General features: G+C 46.3%; 1 long non-coding RNA gene across 5 annotated transcripts in view; it reads left to right on the forward strand.

The window, feature by feature from the left end:
- Positions 1-22,947, forward strand: part of LOC130601117 (uncharacterized) — a 123,883-nt gene that overhangs the window by 4,616 nt on the left and 96,320 nt on the right. The window contains exon 2 of one of the 5 annotated variants that reach the window (XR_008972595.1): positions 15,274-15,424. The exons of the other annotated variants lie outside the window; for them this stretch is intronic. This is a non-coding gene — a long non-coding RNA (uncharacterized LOC130601117). The remainder of the gene's footprint in view (positions 1-15,273; positions 15,425-22,947) is intronic. 5 annotated transcript variants of the gene reach the window in all.

A 22,947-nucleotide genomic window follows, 5' to 3' on the forward strand; every position in this document is an offset into this window, starting at 1 on the left:
GGCCTGTGAAGGCAGTGGTGTTCCTGACTTCACCCTTGTCCGTATTCTTCCAGCATTACCAGTGCTGAGGTGTTTAGACAGAATTTTAGGACACGGTAGTTTCAAGTGTGCTTGGAACTGGGTGCTTCTGCTTTCTCAGTGAGTCCTCCTGAGGGTGGAAGTGTAAAGCCAGGCCATCCTCTCATCCCCACAGCGTGGGTTTCTGTTTTGTCAGATGTATTTTATTGCGAGCTGAATTCTTTCCCAGCTTTTGTGTGCTTCTGCAGATTCCCTTGACCTTGTGCCAATCAATGATGAATTGAACAAGTCTCCATCGAAAACACTGCAGAAGCCAGAGGAATGCCAGCCTCGCTGTGTAGTGCATGAAGTCAAAATATTTTAAGCTTAAGAGTGATGGGTATGGTTCTTCTATTTCAGTCTGCTCCTTCAGATTAAAAAGCTGCTAAAAGCATCAGCTTGTCTTGATGCATCTGCTGCTTCATGACCAATGAGTGGCATGTCCAGGACTGGAGGCTGTGGGTAGGAGGATGATATTTTGTGATAAATGTATGTGGTGGTGGTTTATGTTCAGGAAGTTGTTTTTAAAAGTCTTCTGCAGCAACTGATCAATCTGTTGGAGATGGCTGAAATAGCATCCAGCACTCCTTGACTTTGAGGAACACGGAAAGCATAAAAGGCACATAGACCTCTAACATATGCAAAGTCACTTTCTGGTTATGCCTCTTTCTTGCATTCCCCTCTGCTGTGCTGTTACTGTGTTAGATTGGCCATAACTGCAGAATATCATTCTGTAATATGTATCAGATCTCTTATTAATTCTGTAACAGTTCTTACAGTTTTGTGGCTCTATGATTAAATCTGCAAAGCATTTATATGAAAAACTATAAAGTAACAGATTACTGTTATTTTTCACTTGCCCTGCGTTCAGTTTTCAGTGTCAGAGGTTCAATGAGCCACATTCTGTGGTGATGGGAATCAATGGTGGTGGAGTTGATTGGTTTGAATTTAATGGTATGAGACTATCAGGATTTCCTGAGTAAATTGGGAGACTGGAAACATGCTTAAAGACACAGCTGGTAGAACCAGTCTGTAAAACCTTTGAAATGATGAAAAGGCATAAATATCAGGCTGCTTCCTGTCAGACTCCTGTGATCTGTCACAGCACTAGCGGTAGGAGGAGGAGAGGAGCAGAGGCTACAAAAGGTAACCCATATTTCTGGAAATGGCTGGTGGGACTTGGAACTGGTTTTAGCTCGCATGAAGCTTTGGGACTGAGGCCAAGTGCTATTTCCGGAATTTGAGGTTGACCCACAGCTGGGATTAAGGGCTTGAGTTTCATTTGGTTTAAATCTGAAGTTGAACTTAGTTGACATCCACTTAGTTGGGATTCTAGGAAATCAAAGCAAGCTTCATTGACTGACACGAGACGCAGTTTTCAAATACATTTGAGTCGTATTCCAACAACAAAATGAGAGCCCAAACTGGTGATGCTTAAGTCTGACCTCAGTTCTCTCATATCTTCTGTGTTTTGGAACCTGGGGAGGAGGGAGGCATAGAAGAGAAAAAGCTGTCTGGCAAATAGAAATTCAATTGGCTTAATGTACAGAGTATTTTGCTGCAGCCTAACTGGAGCCTCTTATTAAGAATCTGATGGCACTTCTAAACAGGGAGCGCTGCTCCCTTGGAGGGGGCAATCTCCAATCATACACCAGCATTGCTTCTGACATATTTATGACTCCAATAAAATCTCCCATCTGGTATATTTTAAAATAAAATTGAAAATTTATCACTTCCCCTTAGTTGGGTTGTCGTTCTCCCCCAGAGCAGATAGCCAGGCTGAGATTGCTGCAGCGGCAACCTGTCAGCCCACGTTAGGCTGAGGTGTGAGTTAAATTTCAATACTTTCCACATTACAGCTGTCTGGGGTGGGGAAATTGCAAGGAGAAAAGCAGAGAGTCTGTTATTTTTATTCCTTAGTCTCTCCTGGTTGGTTTTGGTTCTGTTTTGGTTAGCTTTGTTCACACCACAGTGCACCTAGGGGGGAGAAGCTACTCCCCTTTTATCTGGGTTTCCACAGCCTTTACTTTGTCAAAGGCACCTGTGAAGGGGATGAGGCAGAAACTGAGTGCTCTCTCCCTCTATGCTCTGCCATTAGGCTGGGCTGCAGGAAGAGATCCTTCTCCATATGTGTACCGGGCAAGTTTATAGCATTTATAGAGCCTGTCTTAGAGGCTGTAACTTCTGGCAGAGCAGAGCTAAAGGAGCGGTGCTGGTTCTGAATTCCCCGACCAAGGACCAAAGGAGAGGTGTGCCTGGCATTTTGTTTCTCTGAAGGTGTACAGCTGTATCTAAGAAAGTCTAGATTCCATCACAGCAGGGAGAAATGGATGTTTCTGGAAGCAGGAGCAGCACAGTGTGGATATGCCTGGCTATCCAGGCTTAGAAGCCTTTATGATGAGTTTAGGTCAAGCACTTTGAAGCAGTTTGCAATAGATGAAATGATTCACCTGCCACAGGATTGCTTTGTTTGTCCATAGCTGAAGTGGGTCTGAAATGTGAAGCAGCTGAAGCTGAGACTAGTGCTGTAGCTGCCTGCCAGAATGTGGTTCCCAGGGGATCACTGGGATGTCACATTTAGCCCGTAGTGGACAGAAAGCGTGGAATAGGGGTGACATGCGGGTAAGGTGCTTCCTGGCAAAATTGTGAGCAGATCTTTCTCAGGTGGAAGGCTGTCTCTACACCATACAGGGCCCAGGCAGGCAGCAGTGTGTTCTGCCTTATGCTTTTGATTAATGCTGGAGTCATGCCTGGCTGGCTGGCCTGGCATTGCCCACTGATGCATTTGATTAGGTGCATTTGTTTCTGTTTAGATAACCATCCGACTGTAAAATTATCAGAGGTCTTATCTGGGCAATATAGGGGAGTAAAATGCCTTTATCCTCCACCTCCTGCAATTGCTTCATTGCTTAGAGTTACTGTGGGACTTGTGACAGGTGCCCCCCCACTGTAACGCGTAGTAAGGTAGGAGAGCACAGTGGTGATTAAGATGCTTGTGTGAAGGTTGCAGTAGTTTACCCCCCCATAAGCTCAAATCCTGAGTCCCTTAATCAGGGGAAAAGAGCAGGAGCACTGCAAATGAATCTCTAAATGGTCTCGTGGCTGGTTCATGGCAGTCCTGACAGTGCTCATACATAGTTATAGGCTGGGTCTTGGGAATGCAGGTGCCTGCTCTGAAAGAAGATTGAATTCCACACATGGTTTATCAGCTATAGGTATTGAACCTATGTGAGGCCAGCTGCGACCTCAGCCCATGCTCCATGTGCTGGGCTCTGAGCTGCAGAGTCAAATGCAGCCCCCCAGTATTTTAGGCTTAATAGATGCAGCCTTCACTTGAGGCTTATGAATTCTTTTCTACGGAGCACATATAAAACTTATGCATGAGCTGTGTATTTGTGCAGTGTGCTTCTTATTGCAAAACAGTGCATTTTGTGCTCCTGTGCAATGGGCTTTTGTTCTTCTGATGTGTATTTGTGCAGGTGAACATATGGTTAAGGATCTGCCTGTGTGCATTTGAGCATGACATTAGTGTATGGATAAGTCTTCTGAGAATACTGGGTTTGTTTATGGTGCTGTGCTTCCACCAGTGTACATTTTGTACACATACAGCGCATAACTGCATGTCATTGCACTCTTGACTGTTCATTCCAGAAAACAGGAAACCAGAACAATTAAGGGTGGTTTTTGAGTGCATCAGATGTATTATTTCCTTTCTCAGCAACTGTACATTTGCTAATGTTGAATTTATTCTAAATGGATGTACAGGTACAATTCTTGATTTAGAAAATCATTGTGACGTAGAGTGAATGAATGTTTTCTTTGCATGCTCCCTTAGTACACAAGCTCTTGTTGGCTATAGAAACAAGAGGTGCTTTGCACTGAAAATAACCTGTGTCTGCCTTACGTGCTCTAAATGCGTGTTTGTGAAGGGGGGCTTATGGCATGTGTGCCCAGTGTGCAGTTCAAGTGTGGCTGATGTCTAAGAATCAGTGTGCTCACGTTGTGTCTGTGCAGGGTAAGCACATATTTCCCTGCATTTGCCAGCAGAGGTACAGGAGTGTTGAGTCTTCATATTGTTAAAATAACACAAGAGTTGTCCACATATTTCCTGATTCTTTAAAATGTCCTCCAGCTTCCATGGTTTAAATTTCGAAGTGTCTGTCCAAGTGATCTATGTCAAAACATCAGGAAGGATATTTAAGCAGTTATGTCAGTGGAATGGAACAAAGTCATGAGTTAATGCTTTTCTGATGCTGTATAAAAGGGAAAATGGTGAAGAAGAGCCACAAGTGAAATACAAAATGAAGCAGAGCAGCCAAGGTAAAGTCAGGAGGTTTGTGCTTAAATTGGAGACATCTGCAGCAGAAGAATGCACATGATGAGATTTCATTTTTATGCTTTCCTATGATCATACCATCCTGTTGCAGATCTGGGACCCTTTCGGGCCAGTCCCCAGGAACCAGGAAGGATGATGTAGCCCTCCTAACCTTGTTGCTTCCTCTTAGCTGTCCTGTCAGGTGCTTTGAAAGTGAGTCAAGGCCTTCATTATCCCACCATTTCTTTTCAATGGCATTTAAAAAGACCTGACACAGAGTAGGAATGATTGAAATGCCTGCTGCTTTTCTCTGTAATTATCCAGTTTCCTTGTTGGGACTGAAATTACTGCCCTGCAAGAGTACAATGTCCCTGTTACCACGTAAGAGGAAGCCAAACACAAACCTGCCTGGCTGCAGCTCACGCCATTGTACGTATTCACGCATTAAAATGATTTTCCTTGGCTGTACTGTGCAATACGTGACCCAGGCTACAGTGGTGGAGCTAGAAGGAGTGGTAGATGGCTGGGAAAAGGAGGCGGAAGGAGCACAGGGAAAGGAGATGGACAGAGAGAGGGGATGGCAGGAGGAAAACAATGCCAAACAATAGGACAATGTCCTGAAGACAAGGAGAGGGGAGTCACATGGCTTTGGGAACAAGGAGCTGTGAAGAACTTGGGAGGGCCAGTGCACTTGAGAGTTCTCTTGGGATGGCTCTGTCAGAACCAGGTTCATTACTGTCTCCAGCCTGCAGGGTCAGTGCACCAACCTGAGCAACAGTGCAGCTCCATGCTCTCTACCTCCATGGAAGTGGTAGTGTGCAAGTAGAGTGCTTGAAGATACTTACAAGCTGCTTCTCTCCTTTTTCCTACATGGGTCTTTTAAAATGGTAACAGTAGTACACTGAAATAAGGGAATATGGTCCCTGAACTGTAATCAGTCCTCAGACACCTTTTGTTGCAGATTGCCCAACTGAAGGCCTTGCCTGTAGCCTGTGGTAGGAACAGGAGGACAAAAGAACAAATATGGGAAAAATGAAGACTGGCTTGAAGTGAGAGGAATCAGATGATGGTTGAGGCAAAGCCTCACTCCGTTATGGTGTGCCTTCTGCAGTGTTTGCTTCTTAGAAGGTGCTCAAGGAGCATTGCAGCCATTGCCAAGGGAAATGAGATCTGGAGATAGGAGGAAACACAAAAACTGGGAACAGTAGAAGCTTTCTCAGCCATTTAGCAAAAGGCAGGAGTGTGCCAGGGATGGTGTGAGACACCAGAGGGAGCTGACAGGGATTTCTGGAGGTAGTTTTTAGCCAGCTACTGTTTTGTCTTATCCTGAAGAGTCCCCGTCTGTACCTGGACTGTAAACTCACCTCCAGATGGATGCTGGAGTGTTAGTGGATGTGCAAGGTGAGAGGAGGAGGGAAAGAACAAGAGGATTAGGCTGGAGATCAATGCAGTAAATTACTCCCATGCTCTCAGAGAGCTTGCAAGCTCTCTGTAATAAGGAAGGAGGCAGAAAGAGCTCCTGCGTGCAGCCTCTGAGGTGTGTGGGTAAATCCTGCCGCAGCCTGGGGCATTTTCATGGAGCTCAGCTGCCTGGCCCTTGCTTCCCGCTTCCCTTGGCAGCCTCTTCCCTGCCCCCTCTCCCTCCAGTTCCTTGTGACAGGCTTATAAATCCTGGGACCCCTGATGCTGGAATGTCATTTTGGCCTAGCTGGAATTGTTTATAAGCACAGAGCTCTGATGCTGTCTCCAAAGCCTCTGGAGAGCTGAGAAGGGCTATTTTTCATGTGATGCTTTTGGAGAATGCTATGGGAAAAGGTCAAGGGACAGAGTGGGAACGAGTAGGTCACATACTCATTGGTTTAGGGCACCACAACAACATTGGTTCTTTAAGATCTCAGAGCCTGCATTGTAAAAATAAGCACCTCTCATTGAGCTGCCTGGGAAAGAACAGGGCCCTGCCTGCAAGCGGATGTGCACTGCGTTCCTCTGCGTTCCTTCTCCTGCCTTGGCAGTCGCCGCGTCTCGGCAGCCCTGTGAACCGGACAGAGCCCTCAAACAGTGAGCAGCATCTTAAACAGCCTCTCTGCTTGCTGCTCTGACCTTTGTAATACAAGGAGCAGTTGTGTGAGAGCAGGGGCTAGCCTGATGCACCTGACACGAGTGGCTGTCTTTGAGTGGGGCCTGGGAGCAGCGCGGCAGGATTCCTCCATCCATCCCTGTGTCTCCGTGCTGGGTCCGTAGGCAAAAGAAGCCCAGTCCTGAGCAGCTCTTCAGCCTTTGTTTTTGCATGTTATCTTTGCTCATTTAAATTGGGGTGGGGGGAAGCAGTCTGAGAAGGATTGTCTTGTTCTCCTTTCTTCCTCCTTGATTCACACATACTAGAGATATCAGCTGGAGTGTGGGGAGTGTGCGAAGGAACAGGAAGCAGAGTGGTGAGGTAGCAAGTCATTTACATTGGAGATATAAGCTGAATGTGCATTTCCCTACACTGCTGCCATCAATCACACAGATTTCCTGTAAGCTACGGAATAGAGGAGTGGAGTTTGCTTGCTTCCCGCTTCCCCCGGGAATGGAAACACTCATTTGTTTCACTGCCTAGAAATGCTGATCTCTCAAAACATTTATTGTTTCAGAGAGACATGCCGTTCTGAGGCTGGATTTTTCAGCTTCCTCTTATCTGGTGTTCGGAAATGTCATCAGATGTCCTGCAGACCTGGAGAATTGCTCTGCTGGTGCTCTAGCTCTGTTAGGGATGTAAAGGTGCTGCTGCAGTAGTACAGAATAGCCCATGGCTGGCTGAGCAGATGCTTTACTGCAGAGCACTGGCAGATACCCTCTGTTCCCCATCAAACCGGTTGCTTTAACTTGTTTATGTGACTTGGCACCTGATCCAGTGAGGTGAGGTTTTCAGAGGCCTGTGTACTGCTGTCATTGGAAACCTTTTAGGGACTTCTGTGGGGCTTACAAATCTGCTGAGAGAAAATTACCATGGGGAATTACATGGAATAGACAGATCAGTATGTGCTGGAAGGGATGAGCACAGTAGTAGAAACAGTGTGGGACTGGGAAAGGAATAGAAAAACAGGAGGAAGGAGTAGAACAAATAGGAAAGTGAATGAAAAGTCTGTCTCTTTCTATAGCAAATAGCAGAAATGAAGTAAGGATGGAGGAATTCAGATGGCTTTGCCTGTAGTAACAGGACAAGGGGTAATGGATTAAAACTTAAAAAGAGGAAGTTTAGACTGGATATAAGGCAGAAGTTCTTTACTGTGAGGGTGGTGAGGCACTGGAATGGGTTGCCCAGGGAAGTTGTGAATGCTCCATCCCTGGCGGTGTTCAAGGCCAGGCTGGACAAACCCTTGGGTGACATGGTTTAGTGTGAGGTGTCCCTGCCCATGGCAGGGGGTTGGAACTGGATGATCTTAAGGTCCTTTCCAACCCTAACTATTCTATGAAGGGGCACAGTAGAAAATGCCCAACTGTGTATTCATTCACCTTGTGATAATGCTAAGGTCTGGTGAACTTCTATGGGTTTTAGATGGTATCTGTTCTCTGATTAAGAAACAGCTTCCTCTCATTTAACATCTCTCATTAGCCAATTTCTTGTCCTGCAGAGGAGATGCCGATTTAATTCCTGTATGGAATCACTCAGGCTATGGTCACTTTGGGACTCATAGATAACCAAAGGCATAAAATTCTTGTGTGACTTAGGCAGCCCTTGTTTGGTTCTGGCATGGTGTCTATGAAGCTTCTGTGATATGGCTGGGACTGGGATGTTGTCAGTATTCAGTGCAGTTACTATAATAAAGAGGCTGATGAGGCACCGTGTCCTTGGAAGCACAGTTGTGGGCAGGAAGCATCTCCTGGCTGTGGGGTACCAGAGCCCTGTTCCCTGGGGTGGGGTGGGGGGTGAGATCAGCAGCCTTTATGAGCTCAACCACTGGGTCTGGGCAGTCGCTCACGGGGGAGACCTGTCGGGAAAACCCAAGGGCTGGAAGGAAATGCTGCTGCTGACTCAATAGGCAGAGCTCTTCCCTCTGTTGATGTTGGAGCTGAGCCATGCAGACACATCCCTCCGTAATTACCTACTGGTTACTTATAGCCCATGTTTTGTAACCACTAGCATTCCTGTTGTCCGTGCACCCAGACGTGCGAGGCTAGAATCCATACCATGAAATCTGGTACCACAGAGATGCTCACAGCCTCCAAGAAACAAGGACATGTTTGCCTCTAGAACGAGGCATGGTTGGCCCACATGTACACAAGTCTCAGGCATGTAGAGATGTCATGACCATACAGACTGACCATGGACAGTGCTCACTGCCATGGCTCCTGTGCTCTGCTGGCCCAGGAAAGGTGGTGTGCAGGATTTCATGCACATGAAACCCCAGGAAGATGTGTCATTAACCACTCGGTTTGAGATGGGCAAGAGGAGGTGATGTGAGGTGGTAGTGGTTTGGTGCTCTGGGGAGCTTGTGAGATGGTGTAGGTAGCATGGGTGGGGGAAGCGATGAATGAGGATGGCAAAACAACATGACAGAGGGAGAAAAATCTCGGCTGTGGCCCACATTAAGCAAGAGAGACCCTTAGCGGTCACCCGGAGAAAAACAGTGGTGCTGAGTTCACTGCTGTGTGCAGGATTTCGTCTCCATTTGCTCATCTCAAACATGAAGTCATCGCGTGACTTTAGAAATAAAAAGTAACTTTGTTTTCAGGTGTGTTAACTGCAGTAAAGAGTTTCACTTCTTTTTCCCCTTAATGATCCATATTGAAATGGGAGGTGCTTTGTAAAACTGACAGATTTTCAATCCATATTGATTGCCGTATGATTTTGTGTGTTTCATTGCAATTGCTGCCTTATTCTGAGAAGTTACTACTTCAGATCTTCTTGTAAATCTATTTCCCCTCTCTTGTGCTTCCATCCAGCCACTCTGGCTACCTCTTGTCCCTTGCAGCCCTGTGCTTTTGCCTCTGATAGCTGTTCATGAGAGCAACCTCTCTGGAATTTGCTCAGGTATCAGCAGGAAAATCATCCCCGTTCCCATGCTCTTCATGGGGTTTGCTCACTGCCATCTCTGTAGTCAGGGACTGCTGCCTTCCAGGGCATCTGTTGTGGTAGCTTGATGAATGACAGAAAAGATGGGCTGGACATCATGAGGGGTGGCTCGTTTTCGGTAAGTCACTTTGGTTAAATCACTTGGAGATGTGCAAAACAAGGGTAATGGCCTGGCTCACCTTGGCAAAGAGCTCAAAGAACTCACCTGGAAAGTGTTTTCAAAGAGCTGTCCCTGTGACACTGCCTTCTCTGCCAGCTCCAGCAAAGACAGCCTCTCAAGACCCCTCTCAGCACTCTGCCAGTAAGATTTCTACTGGTCTATAGGGAGCACAGCATTTTATTGCAGGGCTCTTCCTTATTCCTCTCTCTTCCAGTGATGTTCAGTAGTAGTACACAAGTTACCACAAAATCATCATTACTATCGTTAGGTTGCTGTGTGTAATCACCACTTGGTGTGTTCATGGAGTCATCTCTTTCCTGGCTTCCACAGATCTAGAAAGCTGAGACTTCAGCCCGAATTCCCTTCCACATTGTATTTATTGTTATCTACCAGTGCTATAAGTCAGTTTTTCTGAGGTCATGAGCTGTTAGATCAAGAAAAGCTGCAACTGATGCTGCATACAAACAGGTGATGTACAGATAAGCTTAGAACCACCATGGGATCCCCAACACCTTCTCTGTAGTTGGGTAAAGGATTCCAGCAGAGACCAGACCTTGAAAGTTAGTGTCTTGGTCACTGTTAGACCTCTTCACAGAACCTACTGCCTTTGTGTCTGTAGGAGACAATGAGTGTAAAGCAAGTGGTGGTGGTTTCCTTAAGGCCCCCCTCCACTGCTCCTTTCTTGGTATGCTGCTGACACAGATCTTCCTCTTACTCATTCAGTGCATCTGCTCATATAAACCAGGCTGCGTAGGGTTTGCTCAAGCTGAGCTTGCGTATGGTAACAGAAGCAACACCCAAAAGCATATTCATGGGCTGAGAGGAGTCATCAGTATGCAAAGTGAAGCCTGACTTCAGCAGCTCCACAGGTGACCCACAGAAATTAGTGACTAAGTGAAGATGTGCCTGTAGTTAAAGGTCAAATCAACTGATATAGGAAATTGCAGGGATATTTTAGAGAGTTAGTGGTCGAACAGGAGGCTTTCCTATTCAGTCTGCCCATGTATCATTATTATTGGCTTATATACTCCGTATGAACCTACCTATTTATCTCTGTGTGCTAAAGGCACTGCACTCAGATTCAATATCACAGAAGACAAACTGACTTGCAATGTGAATTACCACTTTTTGTTCTACTCGAGCCTCCAGGACAAGCTGCTTTGTCTTCACTCCTGCTTTAATCCCAGTTTACTAACTTGGGTTAGTCAGCCTGCACGTAGTTTCTTTTTCCTGTTCTTAAACTCATCTCTGTGTAACCAGAAGGAATTAAACATGGGTATGAAGGCCTCTGTGGTTAGGTTTCAGGAAGCTGCAGCGTGCTGAGTCGGAACTGGTTAGAGGGAGCCGTGTAGGAAGCTGGCAAATGGATGGACAGCCCTGAGGATGTCCAGTGAGTCTGTGCATGCTTCCAGCCTGTTGTTGTTGTAATGAAAACATAGTCACACAAAGTGTTTGTATGATGGCTTGTTATGCCACGCTGCATGCCTGGAGAAGGGAGTTAATTGGTCAGAAAGACAGGTATGGATGAATTTTTGTCTAACTTGTGAAACACAGATGCGATCCTTGGCAGGGTGTTCTTCCTCCCAGCTTTCTGTGTGGCAGACCTCCCAGAATGCACCGCCTGGCACATTACTAATACCATTCTGTGTTCTTGGCTGTTCCCCATGGCTTAGGGGCTCTAGCACAGTCCCAGATCTTCCCCAGAGCGCTAATGCAAGCAGGGCTTAAGAGGCTTGGGCAAGGCCAATGCGATTCAAGAGAAAGCTGAAGTGCTCCCCAGGCCTGACAAAATAACTGTGGTGAGGTTCAAAGTTACATTGCAGGGGAGGCAGGGTTCTGTGGAGCCTGGGGGGGGCTAATCAATGTACATTCATCATTAATTTATGCATGTAAGGGGGTTTTGGAGTAGAGTTGTCATGCTGGTTTTGATAATGCTAACTCCATCCACCCTGCCAGCTGCTGCGATGTCGTGGTAGTTTGTGTTGCTGCATGCAGAATTATGGTGCTTTTGTGGGAATATTATGTTCCCTGAATAGAGCCCCACAGAGCAATTTGCTTCATCCTTACAAACCCATGCAAATAACTGGCAGTGCCTTACAAATACAAAACAATTGAGAAAATAAATGTATTATACTGTACATCTGTGACAAAACAATGCTTTCGTGTACAAAGAGAGAAATGTGTTTGTTTAACTTACAGTCTCCCATTTGGAAATAAATACATTCATTTAAATCAAAATGGGACCTTCTTCACTATTACAGTATTTTGCATGCCAGATGTAAGAAATATGCTGCTTGAAGAGCAGACTAAAGACTTGGAGTGGTTGATAGTACCCAAAGCACGCATGTGCTGGCTTCTTCTAGACACTATTTCTCTTCCTGCAGGGTTCCTCTGCACTGGAGTGGGAATCTCCTGGCTTTGCATGTGAGGGATGGACATATAAGAGGTTTGGGAGTGTGCTTCACCCTTGTGTGGCAGCCTGATGTGCTGTGCACAGAGGAGAGCCTGTGTCTCACCTGGTGGCGCTCAGAAGAGGGTGCAATCAGTTGCCAAGCATCACAGCTTGGCATTGCTATGGCCAAAAGGCAGATTCCCTGCAGGAGTTGAAGCAGCCCAAAAGATGCTTGATCTTTCCAGGCTTTGTGATAAGCATTAGTTGCATTTACATGCAGCAGTAGAAGTGTTAGCTGGGGGAGGCAAAATCAATACAATACAGGTTGAACGTTCCAATATTTGTTTTTAGATGTTCCCCATCTTGTAATTTTCATCTTTTTAAATGGCTGAGCTCTTGTAATGGAAGTTTGCTGCAGTTCAGTTTACACAGAAGCTTAACATCAGCAGCCAAGTTTGTTCTGGGAGTTAACATTTGCATTTTTGAAAGCAGCAGCATAATCCACGGCAAAACCGGAGGAGAATGGCCTTCAATACAGCACATCACAGCTGCCTGCTGATAGGTGTGAACGTCCTCAACAAGATGCTGAAATTTGATGTGGGTAGTTTTCCAAGGCTCTGCAGACTTAATTGGACAAAACTGAAGATCATTGCTACCAGTAGTAGGAGTTGCAAACAGCAATTCTACTCTGACAAGAGCATTAGAAGGAAAAATAGCAAGAAAAAAACAGCAGTTACATCTGTGCTTTTCTAACCTGACTTTTTAATAATAATCATCATGTTCAGACCAATGGAAATAACTGCTCATATTATAGATAAGAAGGAAAGAGTGGAGTTTTGGCCTGTGCAGGCTGACACACACTGTCATGTAGTGGTATTTTTCATGCGTATCGTCAGGTCTGTGCATGTGATAGTATTTGTGTGTTAGCAGCTGGAGGGCCACAAATGCTGAGAATCACAATTCAGCAAGTCTAGCATTAATAAATACTCTTCAGTTCAGCTTGAAAGCATCATGCTCTGCATCTGAAGTGTTCTATCCATCTTGTTGTTATATCCAGCCAGGCAGAGGACTGGTTATGTGATACCCCCAGGAAACGTGTCACGTTTCTGAAAGCCAGCACCTCTGTATTGACTGATTGACCAGCAGGGCGATGCAGCAAAAGTAGTTTGGCCTAGCTCAGTTTTTCCTCTGGATTGATTAATCAAATACTTGAAATAATTGCTGTAGTTGTGATTAATGTCAACTGCATAACTAATTACCCAGGTGGTTAAAATGACTCTTTCTGCTAAAAATTCCCCAGCTGTCAATGAGTTAATTATTTACTTTGCTCACCCCTCTCACCTTGTTGTGCTTGTAAATGCATGGAAATATTGATCTTGGAACCGAGTTTGGTGTTACCCATGTTGCATCAGTTTCATTAGGGGTTTCATTGTAGCCCTATGTGCTCCTTTGACCAAGCACGTGCTCTTTCTGCTTTGCTTTTGTGTAAATTTGGAGCATGGGGCTGAGAGGGACCATTGGGATATAACTGACGTGCAGGGTTTGTAGGACTTCGCTGCATTAGCACCGTTACTACTCAGCCTAAACCACTGCTGGCTCCTTGCAGCAGTGCCTTCTTGACCACATCTTGGTAGCAGAATCTACCACCCAGTGGCTGTTACTGTTAAAACAATCTTCTGTTTCCTCAGTGAGCTGTTTCCTTCCATCAGCTTCAAGTCACATCTTATTTTGACATGTTCTCGGTCTGTGAGTACATTTCCCCCACATGCACATGTACAAACCATGCTTTAATTACATCCCTGGTTGCTCTAACAGCTTTCTCCACCGTGACAACACAGTGTCAGAAGGCTGATGCAGAGGAGGCATCACAGTGTTCCCTCTGTGTTTGGGGTGACTTGACATAGAACACTGGTCTGTGTCTTACTGTATCCCTTTCATAGAATCATTACCTTCCCTAGCACCAAGGTCAGGCTGACAGGGCTGTAGTTCCTTGGCTCCTCCTTCTGGCCCTTCTTATGGATGAGCATCGCATTTACTCACTTGCATTCACCTGGGACCTCCCTGGTGAGCCAGGACTGCTGATAAATGATGGAAAGTAGCTCCATGAGCACTTCTGCCAGCTCCGTCAGCACCCTTGTGTGGATCCCATCTGGCCTCATAGACCTGTGTTTATATAAGGGGAGTAGTAGGTTGCTGACCATTTCCCCATGGATTCTGGGGGCTTCATTCTGTTTCCTGTCCTTGTCTGCCAGCTCAGGGGGCTTGGGTACCTGCAGAACACCCGGGTTTACTATTAAAGACTGAAACAAAGAAAGCATTAAGTACATCAACCTTCTCTTCATCCTTTGTCACTGTGTTTCCCCCTGCATCCAATAAGGCTGGCGATTCTCTTTCTTTAGCCCTCCTTTTGTTGCTAACATACTTATAGAAACATTATCTATTGTCTTTTATGGCAGTAGCCAGATTCAGTTCTAGCAGGGCTTTGACCCTTCTCACTTTCTCCCTGCATAACCTCCTCCTTGTAGTCTTCCTGAGTTGCTTGCCCCTTCTTCTAAAGATCAGCAGCTCTTTCTTTCCCAAGTTCCAGCCACAGCTCTCTGTTCACCCAGGCTTGTCTTCCTCACCACTTCATCTTTTGGTATATGGGGGCAGCCTGCTCCTACACCTTTAGGATGTTTTTAGCAGGGGATGATTAGACCTGCAGCCTTGGAATGGGCATGGCTGGGGCTACTGAAGCAAGAAGCTATTTGTCATGGGTCTCAGTGGCTTCTGGTACTCAGTTCCATGACTCTGTAAGTGCTGAGTGCCAGGCGGGAGCTAGCAAAGTCTGCAGTGCCTGTGAACATGACTGGTGCCAGGTTGGATGTGCAAGACCTGTTGCAGTGGCTGTGCTCTAATGACCCAGTTCTGATGTGGTCGATGCCATCATGGGAGCTTGGCTGCAGCTCAGTCACTTTAAAAGTTGATATGTCTTATTGTAGTTTCTGAACGTGGCTGTATTTTCTGGCAGCTGGATAAAATAGCTTTGAGAAAGAATAGCAGCTTATAAGTGAACATTTTTGATGTCAACATTCACTCCAGGCTACTACAAGCTAATCGGTTTAAATTCCTACTTGGCAAGTGAAATTCCTGTCTTGCTGGCCTTTCTTTTTAGCCCAATTCTCATAACTGCTATTTGTCTTTCACTTCCTTTCCTTCTAATGTGCCTGGTGCAAGAGATGTGTGGTTGCTGAGGTGTAGGATCTGGTGTGGTTTTGAAGGTACCCATGCTTGAGCCTCTCTCCTTTTTATAGGATCTGTCTTATAGGAGTGGAGGAGGGAAAAGAATGTAAAAGCTGGTGAAGCTTTAGCCCCTGCCTTCAGCACAGTTCAGCTGATGAAACCCAGCAGTCATTGCTCTCAGCAAGGGACCCGATTCCAGCCGTCATGCTTGGACTGGGACAGGTGGGTAGTGAAAATCCATGGGGGAGCCATTACGGGCCATTCCAAGTGAATGAAAAAGGAAAGAAGCAAAGCTGCTTGTGAATAGGGAGAATCAGGAGAGCAAGAGGTAGAGGGGCTGATGAAATAAGGCTGTCTTTAACTGTGAATAAGTAACAGCATCACAGGAGGCATTCAGGGCAGCAATTCTGGGGGGATAAAATGAAGGTTAAAGAATTACATTCAGGATTAGGAGAATCGGAATCCCTAAGGTGTACTCAGTGAATGCTAGAGTTAAAGGGAAAGGCAAAACTGGGTGTGTCTGGAGTAATGTCTAGTAATTAGATGTATGATGCATATGTGTATGACACACTATATCATCTTTTAACACCTGTGCATATGCTATCTATTACATGTACATATATCATGTACATTATACGCATTTATTAGCAGATTAGGTGTTACAATATATGCAGACTAATTCCTGGGATTTATGGAGGTGTTAGAAGTTACTGTGCCAAGAAAAGGGTTTCCTCTGGCAGCTCTTTACTCAGGCTTTTCTGTTCCTCTGAGCAACTCGCTGTGAATGCAGCCTTTGCTGAGGCTGTAGGTTTGACTGGAGCTCCTCCTGCCTTCCCTTGAACGTTCAGGATGGTGCAGACTGTTTGAGCACGCAATGCAGATGCTGGTGAATGAATGAAGTGGAAAAGCAAGAACGAGGGAGCTTGTCTTTTTCATCCTTTTCAGAAAGCAGAGGAAGGCATTAGCAGCCTCCAGAGGGAGTTTCTCTTCTCAGCTGGTCCCTAGGCATGGGGAGCTGATGCCTCAGGGAATCTCTTGACGTATGAGCCTATTTTACTCAGTACTGTCATGATCCTTCAGAGGGTATTTGTTTCCTTTTTGGTTTTAAAAGATTGGGTTCACTGTATGCTAATTTTGTATGAGGGCATCAAACCTTGCAGAGGAATCAATGCACCAGAACAAACTCACTTGCAGCTCTGCTAGGAGCCTGTACAGCACTCTGCATACCAGCCCTGAGCTCTGAAGTGAACTTCCCCATCAGGTCTGAGACTGATCAGCTCTAACCACACAGCCACATGTTTGGTGTGAGGACCAAAGAACACAGGCATTCCTTCCCACTTCTAGATCCCTATCAGGTCTGCTTTGTAAGGGCTGACTGAGTTGTTTTGTGAATCTCGGCAATAAAAACGTGTCCACATTCACCCGAATAATGGCAAGAAAAGGTGAGAGCACGAAATGATTATGCGGGTGAAAGAAAGGAAGACTAGTGAAGTCTGAGAGCTGTGGGCTGGTGAGCAATGGGCCTTGTGGAGCAGAACGAAATGCATTATTATTTTTAATGAAAATTCAGAAAAGGCTTTGTAGACGTGCTGGGCAGAGGATGAGTAGAGAAACTGCTAATTCTATTTCATAAAGATGGTGGGAGGGAGACTGCCTTTGTTCCATAGCTCAGGCAAACGGATGTGGCAGCTGGAAAGGACTGTCTGGCAAGGGATGGGAGGCATCTCACGTGAGGATTGCACCTCACACCTGCCAGTTTTTCTTCCCACTTGTGCCACAGAAGTCCATGGTGCTGGTGGGAAGCTCTGAGCTCCCTGCGGAGGGAAGGAGATGGCTCAGGAATTTCAGTGAGGTGCCAATGCCCCGCTGGCTTCAGCCTCAGACCTGGTCACACTGCCTGTCTTCTCTGGCTTACTTGGACTCTAAGCAGTCTTTCTGTCCCAGGCCGTGCTCCATCTCACATCCTGCCAGTATGCTTGAGGCTTTCTGCTCTCACCAAACTTCGTGCATGTGGGATTGGATATAAAAATAAAAGGGTCTCTGGAAACCAAGAGCTGAACTGTTAATGACATTTGCTCTGGGAGCATTAAAGCAGGAATTGCTGCATAGCAGTTTTGCCATGAGACCCAAATCTGTTTGGAGGTGTTCTATATAAGTAGGCTAACTGTTTCTTCCAAATTACAGCTAGCTAAAGCTATGCTTAGCTTCGTGCTCATGAGCTACAGGGAGGGATCTTTGTGTTGGTTCTGATGCCATCTCCAGGGAGCAGCAGTCTTGAGGCTCTCACAGATGCTGAGGTCCTCTCCTCCTTTCTTCTGGGTTGGGTACCTAAAGCTCAGTTTGAAAAAGGACAATGATCTGGCTAAGGGTATGTGATGGTGGTGTAATACCCATTGTGTTCAGTGCTCCTTACAGAAATGGTCCCTATCTCCTATTCCAGAGGCTGCTAGAGAGTATGACACAGATTTTAGAAGAATATATAATTAAAAAACTCAGTCTGTGTCCATGGGGAAAGCATTCCCAAGAAAAGCATTTGCTGAGAAAGAGCATGTTCTCTGCTTCAGGCAGAGTCAGAAGTAATTAAACATGCTGGTGAAGCTCTGGGAGAGGGCACTCTTTGGGTAAGAGGCTGATCTCTTGGGTAAGAATCTCAAACCTGAGAATAAATGGTTCCAAGAGAGGTGGTTGGTGACATTCTGCTATGGCGATGAAGGCACTGGAGGTGGTTTTACCCTTTTACTGCCTGAAGGCAGGGACAAGTGGCACTGGTGCTAACTCACTCTTGAATTTGCAGGCAAAAAAGCTTGACTCAAGGCAGTGAGTTATTGAGATGACCAGCAAAGAGTGAGTTAAGGAATCAGAGATGTATCAGACATCATCTGGATGAAGGTAGAAGCTTAGAAGGAGCACAGCTGGACCGAGCCTGCAGTTCTGTGTGTCAGATCTGAGGTAAAATGCAGCTTGTTGATATGATCCAGTTCAGTTTCAGGAGCCAATATGTGATTGTGAGAATGAAAGAGAGTGCAAATACAGGGTTGAAAGACAAATCTAATGCCAATTTAGCTTTTATGCTGCAGTTTTTCTCTGTATCACAAGGATGGATGCATACCATTCTCCTGTTTTTTGAAGGCCTTAGTGCTGGTGGTGAGTTGTTGGGGAGTGAGATTTTAAAGTGTGAATTCCATGCACAGATTCTCCAGGGGCCTGCACAACACCTACCCAAGGCAGCTTCTGAGGCTGAGGGCTGGCTAAGCACCTAATGTAGATTGAGGTGGTGTTTATGGTCTGTGATGGCTGGTGGGTTGTTATTTCTAGGGGATTTAACCACCCTGGATGCATAGCACAAGCTTCTCTAGCCTGAAGTTGTACTACACATTGTGGAGATGCTGAGGGCACCTGAACCACTGCCTAAGTTCCCTGTGCACAGCTGCTGGCCAGCCAGATGGTGCAGGAGCAGGGCAGGACCACTCTCACCTGATGAGAAATCAGTAACAAATAATGTGTCTCAGGCTGCACTTGGTCACTTGTGCCAAGTCCTCTTCTACTGCAAGGTACCTGTGCCAGGATGGGCTGGACAGTCTGTTGGGTTACATATTGCCATTTTCCTTCTCTGTGCCTGTGTAAATACTGGGCATTCAGCCTGACCTTCACCTGGCACTTTAAGGGACAGTCTGAGCAGTGCCAGGGTCTTCGTGACTGATGCTCTGTGCCCTGGTACAAAAACCAGGAGCATTTGCTTTTCACAGCTCAAGCTGCATGTTGAGATGACAGGGCCAGGGCTCGCCTACCCTAAAGCCCACAGACATGAAGCGTTTGCTTTGTAATGGCCAGTGCCCAAGGCCTGATTCCTATGCAGGGTCTGTAGAGAGGGGGAAGCAAGAACAAAAAGAGAAAGAGGGGTTAGGATTTGCTTTCTCCATGGCAGTTCATTCTTACCCTTTGTGCGTGTGCTTGCGGAATGCAGGGATGGAGGGGATGCCACTGCTTCATTCAGTGCTCCAGAGGACTAATGGACGTTGACAACTGCAGCACAACATGGAAACTATTAAAAAGGGAGGACTGATTAAAGCCTCAACCATCCCAGCATTCCCCTGGGCTATTAACCCCGTGTTGGAGCTGAGCAGCCTCGCACTGCCTCCTCCCAGTCTGCACAATTAACATCTCGTGTCACTAATTGATTCCTGTGGTGCTCACAGGACAATTAGAATTTAAATTGCCTTTTACAAAGGTCATGAAAACATGATAAAAGACGAATCTATTAGAAAGGATCACTCAGGAGTCTCTCTCCTTTTCTGCAGCACTGGCTCTTGGTTATCATGCAGACACAAGTGAGGGGAGCTAGGAGAGCAGTTCATGCCTTGGGTTCATTTCTTGATTGTAGTTCATGGCAGAGGCTCAGCTCCGTGTGGCTTGTGAATATTCTTGCACTGAAGATGGCATTTAATTTTTGTATGCCTCTTTCAGAAGGGTTTTGTGTCTCTATGTGCTATCCCCTCTCTGTCTTTCCTGATAAATGTTGAAATAGCTGGCTTTGCATTTCAGTCTTGAATTCACTGTGGGGAGAAGGGCAGGGCTGTTTGTAATGGAGGGTGAAAGATTGCCTTCACAGGGCAAAGCTGTCATAGTACCAGCCTGTCTTCATTCCCAAAGGGTGGAGTAATGAATGAAAACCTGACACAACTCCCTGGAAACCAAAGGCTGTGAGGGAAGAGGCAGCTGGAGCTCTGTCTGCATAAGGATGCATATAAGGATCTGAGTACATGGTTCAATCACTCTAGCTATCTGTAATGTAGTCCTCAATAAAGAGGTCCTAGAAGAGAATGCATGAGCACAAACATGTGAAAGCATTGCTTCTAAGCCCACCCTTGCAGTTTTCCCATCTGGAGCTGATACCTCTAGGAATGGCATTCAGCCTGGAGAAGAGAAGGCTGTGTGGAGACCTCATAGCAGCCTTCCAGTATCTGAAGGGGGGCTATAGGGATGCTGGGGATGGACTCTTCATTAGGGACTGTAGTGACAGGACAAGGGGTAACGGGTTCTAACTTAAACAGGGGAAGCTTAGATTGGATATAAGAAAGAAATTCTTCACTGTAAGGGTGGTGAGGCACTGAAATGGGTTGCCCAGGGAGGTTGTGAATGCTCCATCCCTGGCGGTGTTCAAGGCCAGGCTGGACAAAGCCTTGGGTGGCATGGCTTAGTGGGACGTGTCTCTGCTCATGGCAGGGCGGTTGGAACTGGATGATCTTAAGGTCCTTTCCAACCCTAACTATTCTATGATTCTATGACTTTAGAAACCTATGGAACTCCTCTGTGAAACCATCACATCTGAGCTGGGTGCAAACCCTGGATACAGGTGCCTGTCATATCATGGCTTGACAAGCTGTCTGAGTTCTGCCTCCAAAGTAGGATATGGGTGTTCAGAGCGAGCTCCAAACTGGGAGCTGGTATTTTGCTGGCAAATGGGAATATTCTGAGTTGTTACAGTTATGGTAACACTCCTTCCTCTCTGTCACCCTCATACCTCAACAGTGGGAAGGGAATTAAAACCTTGTGTGTCAGGTCTAAGGTAATGTCTTGTCATTCCAGTAAATCAGCCTGGAATGGATCTTGGCAGGTTACTTATTTTATCTACCTTCTCCAAGGCAGGATAAGGTCTACCTGTAATCTGTTATCCAGGAAACCTTTTGTGCAGGTTCCTTTGTGATCCAGTGAGGACTGGCATGGGGGTTAGATTACCCCTTGTAGGATCTGGCGTATCACACCTGGTTCTGCCTCAGAGACATTGCTGTAGACTAGCTGTATTTCAGGTCTGGATGCAGGGAAAAGCAAGCTTAAACCCTGCAGTTTAGTTGTTTCTCTTCTGTCATATGTCCCAGGTGTGGGTTTTGACAGGGAAAACAAAGTCTGAGAGCCACTGCTGTGGTCCAGAGCCAGCCTTCTGTAGCTACACCAATATTTCATGCTCAGAGAGAAAATCTAGCCAGAATACCCAGCTGCCCATCCCATCCTGCCCCAGTGGCATCCCATGAGGAAGCAAGCCGGCTGGCTATTTGAGGAAGTCGTGTCCTTTCCAAGTCCTGCCTTTGACTTCTTGCTATTCTGGTTATTGAAATTGATTTTGCACTCCAGGCATGGGATTTTCCATTGCCAAGTTTAATGTTGGAGATAATAGAAATTATGTTTCCACTAGCGCATAAATCTCAGGGCTGTTTGTGCTCAGATGACTGGACAGTAAGTACAGGTGGAAATTGCTCCTGTGACTGTTTCAGTAAAGTGTATTATTGTTTAAGGGTTTATAAAGTGTGTTTAACCGGTTTACACATTTCTAGCAGCCACTGGGTAGGTGATTATGGGGTTTATTTTAGGAGAATAAATCTAAACCTCTAAGCAAAGCATCTAATTTCTCCTCTTGGCCGTGTGGTAAATCAGTTGGCTTTGGATGTTGGCCAGAGTGAGCAGCACGACCACCCGGCAGTTGTGCCGTACCCCTCGGCTGTGCTCACTCTGCAGGTCTGTGCTTGGAGAAGCCAGCCTGTGCCACAGATCACAAGGATCTCTGCTCTCACACACCTCCTCATGCGGGGCAAGCGTCAGGCTTTGTACTGGCTGCAGCACAGGCTGGTCTGCTCTAAATCATTAGTCAGTGCGCATAGGACCTGGCTTTGAAAAGCTTGGGAAAGAACAAGCAAAGGTGAGTCTCTTGAGCTTTAAGAGCAAAACAGTCTGAGAAGGTTTCTCAGCTCCCAAGAGCTAATGGAGATCATGGCATTAGTGTCAGGCCCACAGAGATCAGTTACTGAATTGTGGCCTGAAGGCACTGTAGCCTTTGGGGTCCCCGTGTCCTAACCCACCAGTTTTTCTGCTCCCAGGAGGAAGAGGGACTTTGCTGTTCCTTTTCAGGGTTCATGAGAGAATCTCCCACTCTACAAGCATAAAGGAGTGGGAGGACGAGCTCTGGAGGATGGAGGGGCTAGACCATGCATCCACTTCAGAATCTGCTCAGCTCTGCAGTCCTCACCTGGGCGACAGTCCTGTGATCCGAAGGCCTTGATCAGCTTCTCAGCCAGCTCTGTGTAACCCGGCCAGCTGGCTGCCAACCAGCCCTGCTGCCATCTGCTACCCTGCGCCTCTGTCGTGTCTGGGACCTGGATGCCAAAGATGCTGCTGTTCTTCCTTCCTGAGGGAAGCCCAGACCCCGATAACTCAGGTGTTCTCCAGGCAATATTCTTCCTGCAACTAAGTGCCAGCCTCGCAGAGCCAGGGCATGCTGTGTGGTGATTAGAGCACTGCAATGAGTGAATGTATGCAAGACACTTCTCCTGCGGCTTCCTGCCTGCCTTGAACCCGTGTTCTTTTATGCTTCGCACGTCTCGTGTCCTTGGCTCAAGGAATATCATTAGTGTGTGTTAGGTAGTGTCCAGCATGGTGAAGCCTCAGCCTAGGTGTTTTAGGGTATTGCTGGACAGTTAAAAATGATGGACTTACCTTATTTTTGCGCTCGCATGCGTTTGGCCATGTTGCTTTTCCAGATTACATTGCTTCCCTCCCAGAGAGCTTAACTTCAGCTGGGAGCAAAGGGGCTCAATTTATCTCTTCCTTACCTCGCAGGGGTTTGGTGAAGCTCAGCTAGCAAAAACTTGTAAATTGCTTGGAGATCATTAGAGGAAAAGTGCTGTAGAAGAGCAAAGTATTATTTATTAATGTGCCTCTGTCTTACAGTGCCATAAATATCAGGGTTTTAATTG

Source organism: Pezoporus wallicus, unplaced genomic scaffold, assembly GCF_028554395.1.
Source record: "Pezoporus wallicus isolate ANWC-B61680 ecotype Strahan unplaced genomic scaffold, APGP_CSIRO_Pwel_v1 contig_13283, whole genome shotgun sequence".
Lineage (NCBI taxonomy): Eukaryota > Metazoa > Chordata > Aves > Psittaciformes > Psittacidae > Pezoporus > Pezoporus wallicus.